The 14,046-nt window shown below is 39.3% G+C and overlaps 1 non-coding gene across 1 annotated transcript; it reads right to left on the bottom strand.

Moving 5' to 3' along the window:
• Positions 1–13,711: 13,711 nt before the first annotated feature.
• LOC138987697 (U6 spliceosomal RNA) lies at positions 13,712–13,818 on the bottom strand. Its single transcript, XR_011464077.1, has one exon. It is a non-coding gene; the product is annotated as a U6 spliceosomal RNA (small nuclear RNA).
• Positions 13,819–14,046: the final 228 nt, after the last annotated feature.

The raw sequence follows: 14,046 nt of genomic DNA, 5'->3' as shown, positions 1-14,046 counted from the left end.
AAAGAGGTAATTGAATCCAGGACTCTCAAGGATGCTTATCGAATATGTTAGAACCTCATTAATTCAGTTCCTTCATATAAATAAATAAATAAAAACCTACAGGACTTTTAATTATTAATGTGTTAAAATATTATTTTTCCCCAAATTAGTCATGATTGAGAGGAAATCTACTTAGAGTAAAATCTGTATAAAATATTAAAACTTAAACATTTACCAGAAGACTCTTAACTTGTAGGAATAGAAATTAAATTTATATATTTAAAGTGCTTGATACTCATTATATGCCATATATAAGGTCTTATCAACAAGGCCTATGTTTTCATAAGATATCTCATTGTAGTCACTATATACTCCCACATTTTATTCTAGTAATGCATTTTATAAAATATATACTTGAGTTTTTACAGATGAGTTTCTGTCTTTTTGCCTAAAACTGAACTTCTTTCATCCAGGCGGCTTCTCCCCTGAATTTCCTGTCTCCACTCATGGCCTTTCCAGTCTTTCAGTTACTTAAAGTGAAAGTCACTCAGTCATATATGACATTTTGTAACCCCATGGACTATACAGTCCATGGAATTCTCCACGCCAGAACACTGGAATAGGTAGCCTTTCCCTTCTCCAGGGGATCTTCCCTACCTAGGCATCAAACCAGGGTCTCCTGAATTACAGGTGGATTCTTTACCAATTGAGTTATCAGGGAAGCCCTTCAGTTACTTAAGGCAGAAACAAATTTTTCACTGAACCCTTCCTTTCACTCTCAAAATAATTCAATCCCTAAGTTCAATAAATTCTTCCAACTTACTGCAAATCCTGCCTGAATCTGTGCCCTCATCATGTCTAATTGTAGTTGTCCCAAGATCCCTCTGATGTGTCTCTGCTTGTAGTTTCTGAGTTTTCACTGTCGTCTCTACACACATACTGAATTTACTCACTCAGTGGTTTATGTGTGTAAAGGACATAACATCCTTGCAGACATCCCAGGAAGGTCACCCTCTTCCTCCAGTGGTATAAACCACCCTCTTCTGTGTGCAAAAGCCTCCTTTACCATTAGCTCTTATTGTCAGGATTACCTTTGTGCCCTGGTGTCTTGTCCCGTGTTTTTGTCCTGTGGATTCTCTGCCTTTCCTAACTTTTCCTGGCACCACAATCCTTTGCATGTGCTTTTCATTTCTAATGATGTTCTTCTACTTGTAAACTCTTTGTCATCTTTCAGAAAACAAGTCAGCATAACCTCCTCTTAGAAGTTCTTATTTCTCACCCTGGGTAGAGCCAGCAGAGTCTGTCTCTTAGAGCAAGTTTACATAACATATTTGCATGTCTAAATCACCTAAATCCCTATTTCTCATTTAGTCCTATTTGTCATAATACAGCTTCATGCTTCATGTTTAGTTGCTCAGTTGTGTCTGACTTTTGGTGACTCCATGGACTGTAGCCTGCTGGGCTTCCCTGTCCATGGGATTCTCCAAGTAAGAATACTGGAGTAGGTTGTCATTCCCTTCTCCAGGGATCTTCCTTACCCAGGGATTGAATTAAGATCTCCTGAATTACAGGCAGATTCTTTACAGTCTGAGACACCACCATGTACAGCAGAAGATCCACAAATACCAACTGGCTCGCCAAGTGGTTAATTATGTGAATAAATGGAGAAGGAAGTGAACATAGGTAATCCTGCTCTTTTATCACACTGTGATGATGTTGCTCACCATTACTACTATTCTCTAAGAAGGATGCAGAGAACTGGAGAACATATAAGGATGAAAAAGAGACTTGAAATCTTGCAATTAAACAAAAGCTGAAGAGGGACGCTGAAACTGGCCCAAGAAAGTAAGCAGAGGATGTAAATGTTTGACAAGGGTGTCAACTGGAAAAAAAAAAAAAAAAAAAGTAGATATTATATGTAGCTTCATGAATTAGAAGAGAACTAATGGGCTAAACACACAGAAAGAGGTATGTTACTCATTCACTTCTGTATGTACTTTGCTTGAAATAGTCTTAGCCACTGAGTGGAGAATTTAGAAAATGACCTTACATATGTAATATACATTATATATATATAATGCCGGTAGCGCATATGTGATAGCTAAAGAAAAATGTCAATAAAAATGAAACTCATTAAATCATGAAGAAGACTGACAAAGAGGACTGCAAAGACAAAAGTTGATCATGGCCATCTAGATCAGATCAGATCAGATCAGATCAGTCGCTCAGTCATGTCCGACTCTTTGCGACCCCATGAATCGCAGCACACCAGGCCTCCCTGTCCATCACCAACTCCCGGAGTTCACTCAGACTCACGTCCATCGAGTCAGTGATGCCATCCAACCATCTCATCCTCTGTCGTCCCCTTCTCCTCCTGCCCACAATCCCTCCCAGCATCAGAGTCTTTTCCAATGAGTCAACTTTTCGCATGAGGTGGCCAAAGTACTGGAGTTTCAGCTTTAGCATCATTCCTTCTGAAGAAATCCCAGGGCTGATCTCCTTCAGAATGGACTGGTTGGATCTCCTTGCAGTCCAAGGGACTCTCAAGAGTCTTCTCCAACACCACAGTTCAAAAGCATCAATTCTTTGGCGCTCAGCCTTCTTCACAGTCCAACTCTCACATCCATACATGACCACAGGAAAAATCATAGCCTTGACTAGACGAACCTTTGTTGGCAAAGTAATATCTCTGCTTTTGAATATGCTATCTAGGTTGGTCATAACTTTCCTTCCAAGGAGTAAGCGTCTTTTAAATTCATGGCTGCAGTGACCATCTGTAGTGATTTTGGAGCCCAGAACAGTAAAAACCCTGTACTTTTTCCCAGAAGGATGAACTACCCTCTGAGGTTAAATCCTCAGCCAGCCTTGCAGTAAGAGTTATGTTTAGAGAGGTGTACAGAACTATCAGGGCCTGATAATACAACTTCAATCACATAATTTAGCACTCTGTTTTGAGGCTGCTTATGAAACAATCTCATAAAAATTTACTTTTATTTTTTAGAGTGGAAGCTGAAACTCCAGTATTTTGGCCATCTGATGCGAAGAGCTGACATATTGGAAAAGACCCTGATGCTGGGAAGGATTGAGGGTAGGAGAAGAAGGGGACAACAGAGGATGAGATGGTTGGATGGCATCACTGATTCAATGGGCATGGGCTTGGATGGACTCCGAGAGTTGGTGATGGACAGGGAGGTCTGGCGTGCTGCAGTTCATGGGGTCACAAAGAGTCGGACACTACTGAGCGACTGAACTGAACTGAACTGATACTAGTTAAACTGACACAAATGTCTACTTGGCCTAACAATTCAAATTTGAATTTTACATTGCAGATTGGTTTTGACAATCTGTCTAGGATGCTGATAAAATTCATTTTCTGAGTAAGAAAAGAGAAGAGGAACATTTGTTGAAATGATATGTACAGAATTCAGTGGGGAAAAGGGGGAAAAAAAAGGCTCTTAATTTTTCTCAGAGAATCAGGTCAAGCTCCAGAGGGTAGGTGTTATCAGAATTTAGACTTGAGAAATATACAAGAGTTCATTCATGCAAAAATAGAAGCAGGTCATTTCAATCAAACAAAATGGATAATTTTTGTGTGGGTTAAAGAGGCAAGTAGCATGAAGTCAGAAAATGCAAACAGTTCAAAAGGGTTGAGATGGAAAATGTGTGTGGAAGCCCAGGAAAGAAGGAAATAAAGCATTATAGGTGGGCAGGGGTCAATGCATCAGGCACTTTGATGCAAGATATTTTAGATGTTTCCAGTAAACATTGGAGAAATATTGAAGAATCCTGGGTAGGTGAGTGACATTTTCAAAGTTTTAAATGGAGAGAAGGCAACAATAAGATGATGAATCAAGAGAGGCCTGAACAGACATTAGGAAAACTATTCTAATAGACCAGCCAAGAGATAAGCCACAAGACATACTAAAGACAAAGAAATGGCAGATTTGCAAGATGTTGTATACATTGAATTGGTAATTTAGGGACTGATAAAATAGGAAGGTGGGCTTCCCTGGTGACTCAGAATGTAAATAATCTGTCTGGGTTTGATCCTGGGTCAGAAAGATCCCCTGGAGAAGGGAATGGCAACCCATCCTGGTATTCTTGTCTGGAGAATCCCATGAACAGAGGAGCCTGGTGGGCTATAATTCATGGGGTCTCAAAGAATAGAAAACTGAGCAACTAAAAACACACACACACACACACACACACACAATTGGAGGCTAAGAGATGATTCTTTTATTTCTAAAATATATATATATATTTTTAATGAATCTTCCTAGATAATCTTAGCCTACATTGTTAGTTTCTTATTTTGAAAATCTAGTTACTTGTTTTTATTTTTCTTTTTTTTAAAAAAATTTAAACTAATTTTGGCTATTTTGTTTGTATTGTTTCATTTATCCTGTACCCTTGCTCTCTGCTAGGAATCACCACATTCAAGCAGGGCTTGGATGTTCCATGTGGTGCTAGAAGAAGAAATGTGGTTTAGTTCTCAGAACAAGCCACAGCCTTCATATAACATGAGCAAGAAGTTAATACTTGTGCTAAGGACTGGAATTTGGGGATTGTATGTTACTGAAGCAAAAATTGACTTATTCAGGGACTATATGGCCCTTAGGAGCACAGGTATGTTTTCTGCTCCTAGACATCTTTTTTTTTTTTTTTTTGTGGCATCTTAAAGGGCATAGTTAGTTTGGAAGGTAGATGATTTTTAAGAGTGTCCTCTTTGGAATGTGAACCAAAGATCTTGCACTTCTTTTCTTTTTCTAGAAGACTAATTTTGAATAACTATCTGTTAGTATAATTACTTTTCCTATTGAATTTCCTTTGAATTTCCATCTAAGTACTTTAGAAATTTTTTTTCCTTATATTCTATATCATTATGTCCTCTTCTTAGGGATCTGGATGTTTCTGATTCACTATAATTTTGAGAGCATACTTTTGAGTATAAAACAATGCAAGATATTAGTAGTAATGACATGATGATAAATTATCAGTGCTGTAGGCCATGTACATTATGGAAACAACACAACCACAATCTCTCCCTTCTTCCTTCATTATGCAATATGGGCTTTGGTGGTGGTAAAAACATTGAAGACCATATTTTAATGTTTTCAAACTAGAAGAAAAAAATTGTCATAAAACTCTGTGAAGTGTCAAATTAGACTGGTCCCTTCTGCTATGATGTGATCTCTAAAGCTTAACTTGGATCCCCTAAAGAAGGAATTGTAGCTTTAATAATAAGAGAACACTGAATGAGTGAAAGTTGCTCAGTCGGATTCAACTCTTTGTGACCCTGTGGACTGTAGCCCACCAGGGTCTTCTGTCCATGGAATTCTCCAGGCAAGAACACTGGAGTCGGTTGCCATTCCCTTCTCCAGGCGATCTTCCTGGCCCAGAGATTGAATCCAAGTCTTATCTGAGCTATCAGGGAAGCCGAGTATGCTAGACCCATAAAAATATCGCTTACACACTTCCTGAAGTAAGATTATATTTATTTCAATAAAAATACTAGTTTTATCCCTACTAGTAATAGTTGCTATTTTTTAACATACCAGGCACTGTGGATTTACATACATTGATTCACTCAAGCTTCACAACCTTCTAATAATAAGCATGATCATTTTGATTTTATAGACAAAGAAACTGAAGTTGAAAGAGATTAAGCAATAAGTGTATTAGTTCTACAACCAGGCTTTGAACCTAGATATGTCCCTGCTCTTACACACAATTGCATCCAACTCAGGCTTCAAGGTATAGAACAGTCTGCATAATAATTCTAGAAAATATTATAACATGATCTACCCTTATTACATCACTTAATTTTTATACCTAATCTTTTTTCCTCCTTGAGCTAACATCTGGGTCAAAAAAAAAAAAAAAGAAAGAAAGAAAATTCATAGTTTAAGGTGTGCATCTCCTGTGGTGACAGATACCAGCAGCACATGTAGACTGAAAGTCACTGCTTCACTGGATTTCCAGATTCATTATGTGTGGACTTATTTATGTGGTATTACACTTTTCCAATGAGTTTTTTCCTGTAACTGAGAACATTGTGTGCATGAGAATGAAATCATTCTCATTATTTAATTTGTAAGGCATTTCTTTATTAAAAGAAGACAGTTAATATAACCACTGAAGCCCAAATTTCATTGATTAAAGAGACAACAATGTCACAGGACAGAATATGGAGCCAGTGTCAATTTCATGACCACAAGAAAGAGTGCATATTCAGCTATTGAAATGCATACATACAAACATATACACATAAATAAAATATACACATATATAAACATATACACATAAATAACAACTGAAATTCACTTTTCATTTTACATGCTTTTATCCCACATGTGAAATAACAAGCATGGAATCTATTTTAAATAACTTTAATATACAATATTTAAATTTTAATTTGTGCATTAAATGCTTAAAAAATCTAGAAATATTACCTTAATCATTGTCCATCAGTTTTTAAAAGTTATTATTCATTTATTTATTGGTTGCACTGGGTCTTAGTTATGGCATACAAGATTTTGATCTTCACTGTGGTGTACAATGTCTTTTAGTTGAGGAATGTGGGACTAAAAAAAATTATATTTATGTATTTATTTTTGGCTGCACTGGGTCTTCGTGGCTACAAGCAGTCTTTTTCTAATTGCTGGAACAGAGGCTACACTCTTGCCACTGTGCACGGGGTTTCTCATTGCAGTGTTTTCTCTTGTCATGGAGTACAGGCCATAGGCTCATAGGTTTCAGTAGTTGTGGAGCAACTACTGCTCCACAGCATGTGGGATCTTCCCGAACCAGAGATTGAACCTGTGTCCCCTGCATTAGCAGGTGGATTCTTAACCACTGGACTACCAGGGAAGTCCTCATTGTCCATCTTATAATTACTACAGGTTTTGTAATTCCTAAGATGTCACGATTGTTAATAGAAGGAAGTCAAACTACATATTAGGTCAAATTTTAAGCTCCTTGTCTTCTGTGTATTTGTATCAGGATTACATTTATATATACAGAAAATTTATGAGGACAGAGACTTTTAGTGTAGCCAGAGGATGTGGAGCTAGGCTGCACAAGAAATGAAAAAAAAATTTTTTTTGTTTTATTTTTGCATTGCTAAATTTTGAAATCTTCTAGTCTCTCATTCTGTTGAACAGCATATGTGTAAACAATTTCTCAAGTTTTGTGTAATAATATGGCTACTATGTTTAATTCCCAAAACTATAAAATTTAGGAAAAACCCAGATGCCTTCTATTTGGGGAAGGGCAATTTGGTTAACATCTCTCTCCTTTCATGCATTCATGAGTTCCTACAGATTTTGAATAGCCTAACTTACAACTGTTCTAAAAGACAAGTTCAGCAACATTCCCTGAAACTGAAGGCTTGCTGTATTTTCTGCACTATTGAATTCTCAAAACTACCATTCCATAAAAATACAAAGCAAATTTTAAAAGTCTATGCCTACTTTCCTTTCAAGCTACTACTTCTTTGTTATTCTCTTTGAGTTTGTTTTCCTGCAAAGTTGAGATAAGAGGGAGATAAGACTTCGAATGAAATGAAGTAAAAAAAAAAAAGGAAGGGAGAAGAGACTGAGGAAGGAGAGGAAGAGGAACAAGGAAGAAAGGAAATCTAAAGAAAAAAAAGAAAGAAAGAAGTTTTGTAAGTACTCAGTTTTTAAGTTTTGCAAATCTAAATAGTTTTGTGTCTTGCTATTGACAGATTTTACAATGCCTGTTTGCCAAAGGAAGCATAGATCATGTGCACACAGCTTGTTTTTTTCTTGGCAACATGACATGACTGGGGAAAAAATGGTTTTCAATAAATATAAAATAAAAGTCTGAGTTATTAGAAAACACTATGCCACTATTTAATTGGCAGTTTTCTCTTTCTGAATTATACATAAATTAATGTTACATCTTATTTTTAAAATAATTATATGCATTTAATTTTACTGGACCTTAATTTTAACAAGAGTAAGGTAGAGAGGGAAGAGATGGCAGAGGAGTAGGTGGATGTGGAGTACATCTCTTTCCATGGATACATCAAGAATACACCTTCAGATACAAAGGTGCATGCAGAACACCAGCTGAGGGTGAACAGGGGTACCTGACCAGCTGAAAAGAATGTATAGAACCACGCAAAACTCCATAGGACAAAGGAACTGGGCCAGGGGCGGGGGTGGGGAAGGGTGGGGAGACAGGAGTGTTACTAGGAATGGATCTGCCCTCAGCGGGTGGGAGAACTGAAGCAGGGTCCAATCCCCACATCAGAGCAATTGTCTGAGTCAGAGGAGAAATATTTGAGGCTGAAAGTGAAACAGCTGATCTGTGGCAGCCTAAATGGAATGGATCAGACAGTCTTTGCCACAGCTATACAGACCCCAAACATGGATGCAGGTCGCCCGGAAAGCACAGCATCTGGGAGCTGGAGTTTAGGGATTGTGGGGCAATGCCAGGGTGAGGGCTGCTGTTGACTGCAAAGAGACGGATTGAGGGTATGTGAAGGAGGAGATTGTGGTGGGAAATGCCTGTGGAGGAAAGTCAGGCAGCCATGGAAGCAAGGTGATACTGATGAGTCACCTGTAGGGGGTGGAGCCATCACCATAGCCTCTCTCTCCCCACATGCCAACATCAGCAGTTGAACAATAGAGAGGCTAGCCCATCAACTGCCTGATGCACTGAACTACAGAGTAGGATCCCACCTAGGGTGCTCTTTAAGTGCCTGATGCCCTATTTACACAGTAGGACCCCAGCCAGGGGGGATCCTCTATGTGCCTGACATGCTGAACAACAGAGAAGGACCTCAGGCAAGGGAGCCCTCTAATTAAGTGCCTGAATGGGTGAATGCCAGGGTCCAGCCCCGGCTGATCCCGGGTATTCGAAGGGGAGACGGCTTAGGTGACTATTTAAATATCCATCAAAGATATAAAGAGTAATAGAATGAGGATAGCTCAGTAGGAAAATTCAGTGGAGAAAAGAGGCTGAGTAGCTTGGTTTATGCGGGAGACCAATAAAACTTCAAGACAAGAAGCTTGCACCACTTACGTAGGCCGCAGGTGTCCTTCCGTTCTCCCGAAGGAGAGGAGACACTGAGGCCTCCCCGGTCGGATCTTAGAAGCCCAGGCATAATTAGTAAGCATGGCGGGTTCCGCGCTCCAGATGGAAACTCAGCCAGAGTGAGAGAGAGAGACATGGGGAGACCAGTCTTTCGAGGAACTGATCCCAATTCTTTATTTTCCAGAGTCTGTTTTTATACACTAAGATGTTATACAAAAGTCACGTGGGGACAGCAGTCCTGACTTTTATTAAAGTCAGGTGCTTCACACAAATGTATACAGAGGTCTTAGGGGTGTTACATCATCTTCTGGCCAGGGGGGCCTGCTGACAATTTATGACCCTCTCCTTGTGACAGTGGTCAGTCAACCAGAGCACTTTTTTCTCCAAGGGTGATTATTCTTAAAACAGACGCCACCTAAATAAAGTTACATTCCTATAGGGTGAGGGTGTAGTGGGTTTTAGTTAAGGAAAGAACTTACTTAGCCTAAGATCTAATGTGATTAATATCAAAGGTTAATACTTATTTCTTCTATATATTCATTAGTGTGTGTAAGGGCAGGGGATGTGGAGACTTAGCAACAAACATTGGCTCAACAAATGAAAAACCCTTCACCAATACAATTTCTAATCAGCCCATTATACTTATACTAATAGTTTTCTAACTTTTCTAAGGAACCTGTTTTTAGAAGGTTTAAAGCATCTCATGCCTCTCATGGTTGGGAGGCTGTGAGCAATCACATGTGGCCGGACAAGCCCATCAGGCAGGCTAGAGAACCTTCAGAGGAGTTTGTAGGTTGAAACACTCCTATCACGCCCAGGAATTATTATTAACTGGAGCTCTAAGTTAACTCCTTCTCCAAAAGAGGTGGTGGGGGACAGCCCCCAGTAAAGTCAGAGGTGTAGGGGAGAGCACAAAGTAGTAAAGTAGGCAGGCTCTGGTTATGGGGGTAGATGCTTGAGGATTTTCAGGGGGACTCCTGAGGCTCGATCCCGCCTTTGAGGATGTTGAACCTCCTTCCTCATGACCTTTGCCATGGGCGGAGTACCTCACTCTGGCCCCCAACAGGTGAAGCTTCAGAGAAAGACTGGTGAAAAGGCCTTTTGATTGCCAGCTTCAAGAGGCTTGGAAGAAAAAAAAACTCTGATAGGGCCATAACTCATGCGGTGGAGGCAGTCCATGTTCCTGCACACTTGGTGCCACCAGGGTCCCTGCAAGCCAAGCAGCTGCACCACACTCACGCTCAACTCTCACTGAGATAGAGCTGCCACAGGCAAAAAAAAGAAAAAAGCCTTTTGTCTATGTGTGGAGGGTTGCTTCTGTTGTGTCCAACTATTTGCAGCTCTGTAGACTGTGGCCTGCCAGGCTTCTCTGTCAGGGGGGTTCTCCAGGCAAGAATACTGGAGCATATTGGCCAAGACTAGTTGCTATACCCTTCTAAGGCACCATATTTCCTGCTGCCCTAGCTGCCAACTCCCCTGATTACCTGGTGCTACCAGAACCTCTGTGACCCATGCAGCTGCACCACCTCTACACCAGGCCCTTTAGCAAACCCAAGTACTCTAGGCCAGACTCAGAAGCAAAGCCCAGTGAACAACCCACATGCACAGGTGGAAATAAAACCACAATTGAAACCCAGGGGCAGTGTGGGTAAGGAAGAAGACCCAAAACCTTTCCACAGGGTGTACAAGCTGCAGATTAAATCCACAAGATCAACTAGGCAGACTCTGTATCTATGGAATATATAAAAGAACACTGAGAGCTCCCACAAAAGAAAACGCACTAGTGCTGATAGCTGTGGACATTGGAGGCAAGAACACACAGGAGTAGGACCAGATTAGAATCTGAACTGCCCCCAAAGCAGGTCCAGAAATCAACACAGGGTTGGAGGTCATCCTAGGGAAGTGAGGTGGGCTGTGACTCTCAGCAAGGGAAAGGACTCTGACAGCAGTGACTCAAGAAAAGCATTTATTATTCTTATGTTTTGACTTGTTCTTTAGATTCTTTTGGATTCTTTTTTCCCTTTTTTTAACCTCCCCACCCCCGTGTTGTAGTTGTCAATTTTATTGGCACTATGAAATTTAATTAAGCTTTTGAGCTTTTTTCTTTTTCCTCAGTCACACTCTTTATTGTTGTTATAAACCTCTGCCTCTATTTTGGTTTTGCAGTTATGTGTTTTCCATTTTCCTTTATTCCGCCCCCTCCTTTTCCCTTTTTAAAATTTTAACTTCTAAATTTTTAAGCCTATTGTTATTTTTTCTATATTTAATTATCTGTTTGCTTTTCCTACTGTTCTCCCCCTTGCAGTTAATCTTTAATGTATATAAATCTTATTTAGCTACCTCTATTTAACTTTGCATATCTATTCTTTCTTTCCTCTCAACTTATTTGTTAGCTTTGTTTTCATTGCTTTATTCTCCAATTGACACCTTGCTTTAGTTTTATTTTCCAGTTTGTGCTTTAGTTAATTTTGTTCTTAACTGGTAGATACAATTTTTGTTTCCTTTGTTCTCTGGGTCAGTCTATTGTATTTTATTTTTTTTGGATTGTTTTGATTTTGTTTATGGGTATATATGTATATGTGTACCATTCAGTCACATATTTTATTATTGTTATAAACCTCTGCCTCTCTGTTGGCCTTTTGCAGTTTTTGGAGTTTTCCTTTTTTTCTCTCTCTGTTTTTCTTTCTTATTTTTTTTTCTCTTTTTTTATAATTTTAGGTTTTTAAAATCTATTATTTTTTCTATATTTGTTTGCCTTTGCCTCTGTTCTTTTCCCCTTGCAGCTAATTTTTAGAATATATACATCTTCTTCATCTACCTCTATTTAGCTTTTCATATCTATTCTTTTCTCTTCTCTTTATTTCCTTTCCTGTTAGTATATTTGTTAGTTTTGTTTTCATTGCTTTATTTCCCACTTGGCACCTTGCTTTAGTTTTGTTTTCCAGTTTGTGCTTTAATTAGTCTTGTTCTAACTGGTAAATATAATTTTTTATTTCCCAGGGCAATCTACTGTACTTTACTTTTGTTGGACTGTTTTGAGTTTGCTTATGGGTGTATATGTATATGTGTATATTCCATTATTTTAATTATTATTTGCCTGATTTTGTAACTGCCATTTGTCTGGGGTTCCTCTTTGGTTTCTCATTCTGGAGTATTTGTTTTAATCTCACTTAATGCCATAACAACTCACTTGTAGAATCTTTCTTCCTGACCAGAGATCAAGCCCTGAGCCTTTGGAGTGGGGGCACTGACTCCAAGATCATAAACTACCAGATAACTAACCCTAGGGAGTATCAAATAGTGAGAACTCACACAAAGGAAACCATTCGAATACAGGATCCAGCATCACCCAACCACCAGTAGCACCCTGTGCAGGATGCCTCAACTAAATAACAAACAAAAGAAAAATACAAACCCAATCATCAGCAGACAGGATTACTACCTCACTCAGCCTTGCCCATCAGGGGAAAAACATACAAACAAACAAGCAAACAAAACTCAGCACAAATCTCACCCTATACAAAGATAACACAAACCACTGGACCAACATTAGGGGGACAGAAACCAAAAGGAAGAAATAATTCAAAGAGGGAAGCTTATAGCAATACAATCTTACCTCAAGAAACAATAAAAATCTCAAATAAACAACCTAACTTTATACTTAAAACAACTAGAGAAAGAAGAACAAAGAAAAGTTAAAGTGAGTAGAAGGAATGAAATCATAATGATCAGAGCAGAAATAAATGAAATCGAGACAAAACAACTGCAAATATCAGTTCAGTTCAGTTCAGTTGCTCAGTCGTGTCCAACTCTTTGTGACCCCATGAATCGCAGCACACCAGGCCTCCCTGTCCATCAACAACCTGGAGTTTACTTAAATCCATGTCCATTGAGTTGGTGCTGCTATCCAGCCATCTTATCCTCTGTCGTCCCCTTTTCCTCCTGCCCCCAATCCCTCCTAGCATCACGGTCTTTTCCAATAAGACAGCTCTTCTCATGAGGTAGCCAAAATATTGGAGTTTCAGCTTCAGCGTCAGTCATTCCAATGAACACCCAGGATTGATTTCCTTTAGGATGGACTGGTTGGATTTCTTTGCAGTCCAAGGGATTCTCAAGAGTCTTCTCCAACATCACAGTTCAAAAGCACTGATTCTTCGGTGCTCAGCTTTCTTCACAGTCCAACTCTCACATCCATACATGACCACAGGAAAAACCATAGCCTTGACTAGACGAACCTTTGTTGGCAAAGTAATGCCTCTGCTTTTCAATATTCTATCTAGGTTGGTCATAACTTTCCTTCCAAGGAGTAAGCATCTTTTAATTTCATGGCTGCAGTCACCATCTGCAGTGACTTTGGAGTCCAAAAAATTAAAGTCTGACACTGTTTCCACTGTTTCCCCGTCTATTTCCCATGAAGTGATGGGACCAGATGCCATTATCTTCATTTTCTGAATTTTGACCTTTAAGCCAACTTTTTCACTCTCCTCTTTCACTTTCATCAAGAGGCTTTTTAGATCCTCTTCACTTTCTGCCATAAGGGTGGTGTCATCTGCATATCTCAGGTTATTGGTATTTCTCCCAGCAATCTTTTTTTTTTTTAAACTTTACAATATTGTATTAGTTTTGCCAGATATCGAAATGAATCCGCCACAGGTATACCCGCGTTCCCAAAAATATGGAACGCTTCATGAATTTGCGTGTCATCCTTGCACAGGGGCCATGCTAATCTTCTCTATATCGTTCCAATTTTAGTATATGTGCTGCCGAAGCGAGCACATCTCCCGGCAATCTTGATTCCAGCTTGTACTTCTTCCAGCCCAGCATTTCTCATGATGTACTCTGCATATAAGTTAAATAAGCAGGGTGACAATATACAGCCTTGATGTACTCCTTTTCCTATTTGGAACAAGTCTGTTGTTCCATGTCCAGTTCTAACTGTTGCTTCCTGATCTGCATATAGGTTTCTCAAGAGGCAGGTCAGCTGGTCTGGTATACCCATCTCTT

This window comes from Bos mutus, chromosome 4 (assembly GCF_027580195.1).
Source record: "Bos mutus isolate GX-2022 chromosome 4, NWIPB_WYAK_1.1, whole genome shotgun sequence".
Classification (NCBI taxonomy): domain Eukaryota; kingdom Metazoa; phylum Chordata; class Mammalia; order Artiodactyla; family Bovidae; genus Bos; species Bos mutus.
The sequence above is the reverse complement of the archived record's forward strand: the minus strand, read 5'-3'. Positions and strand labels throughout refer to the sequence as shown.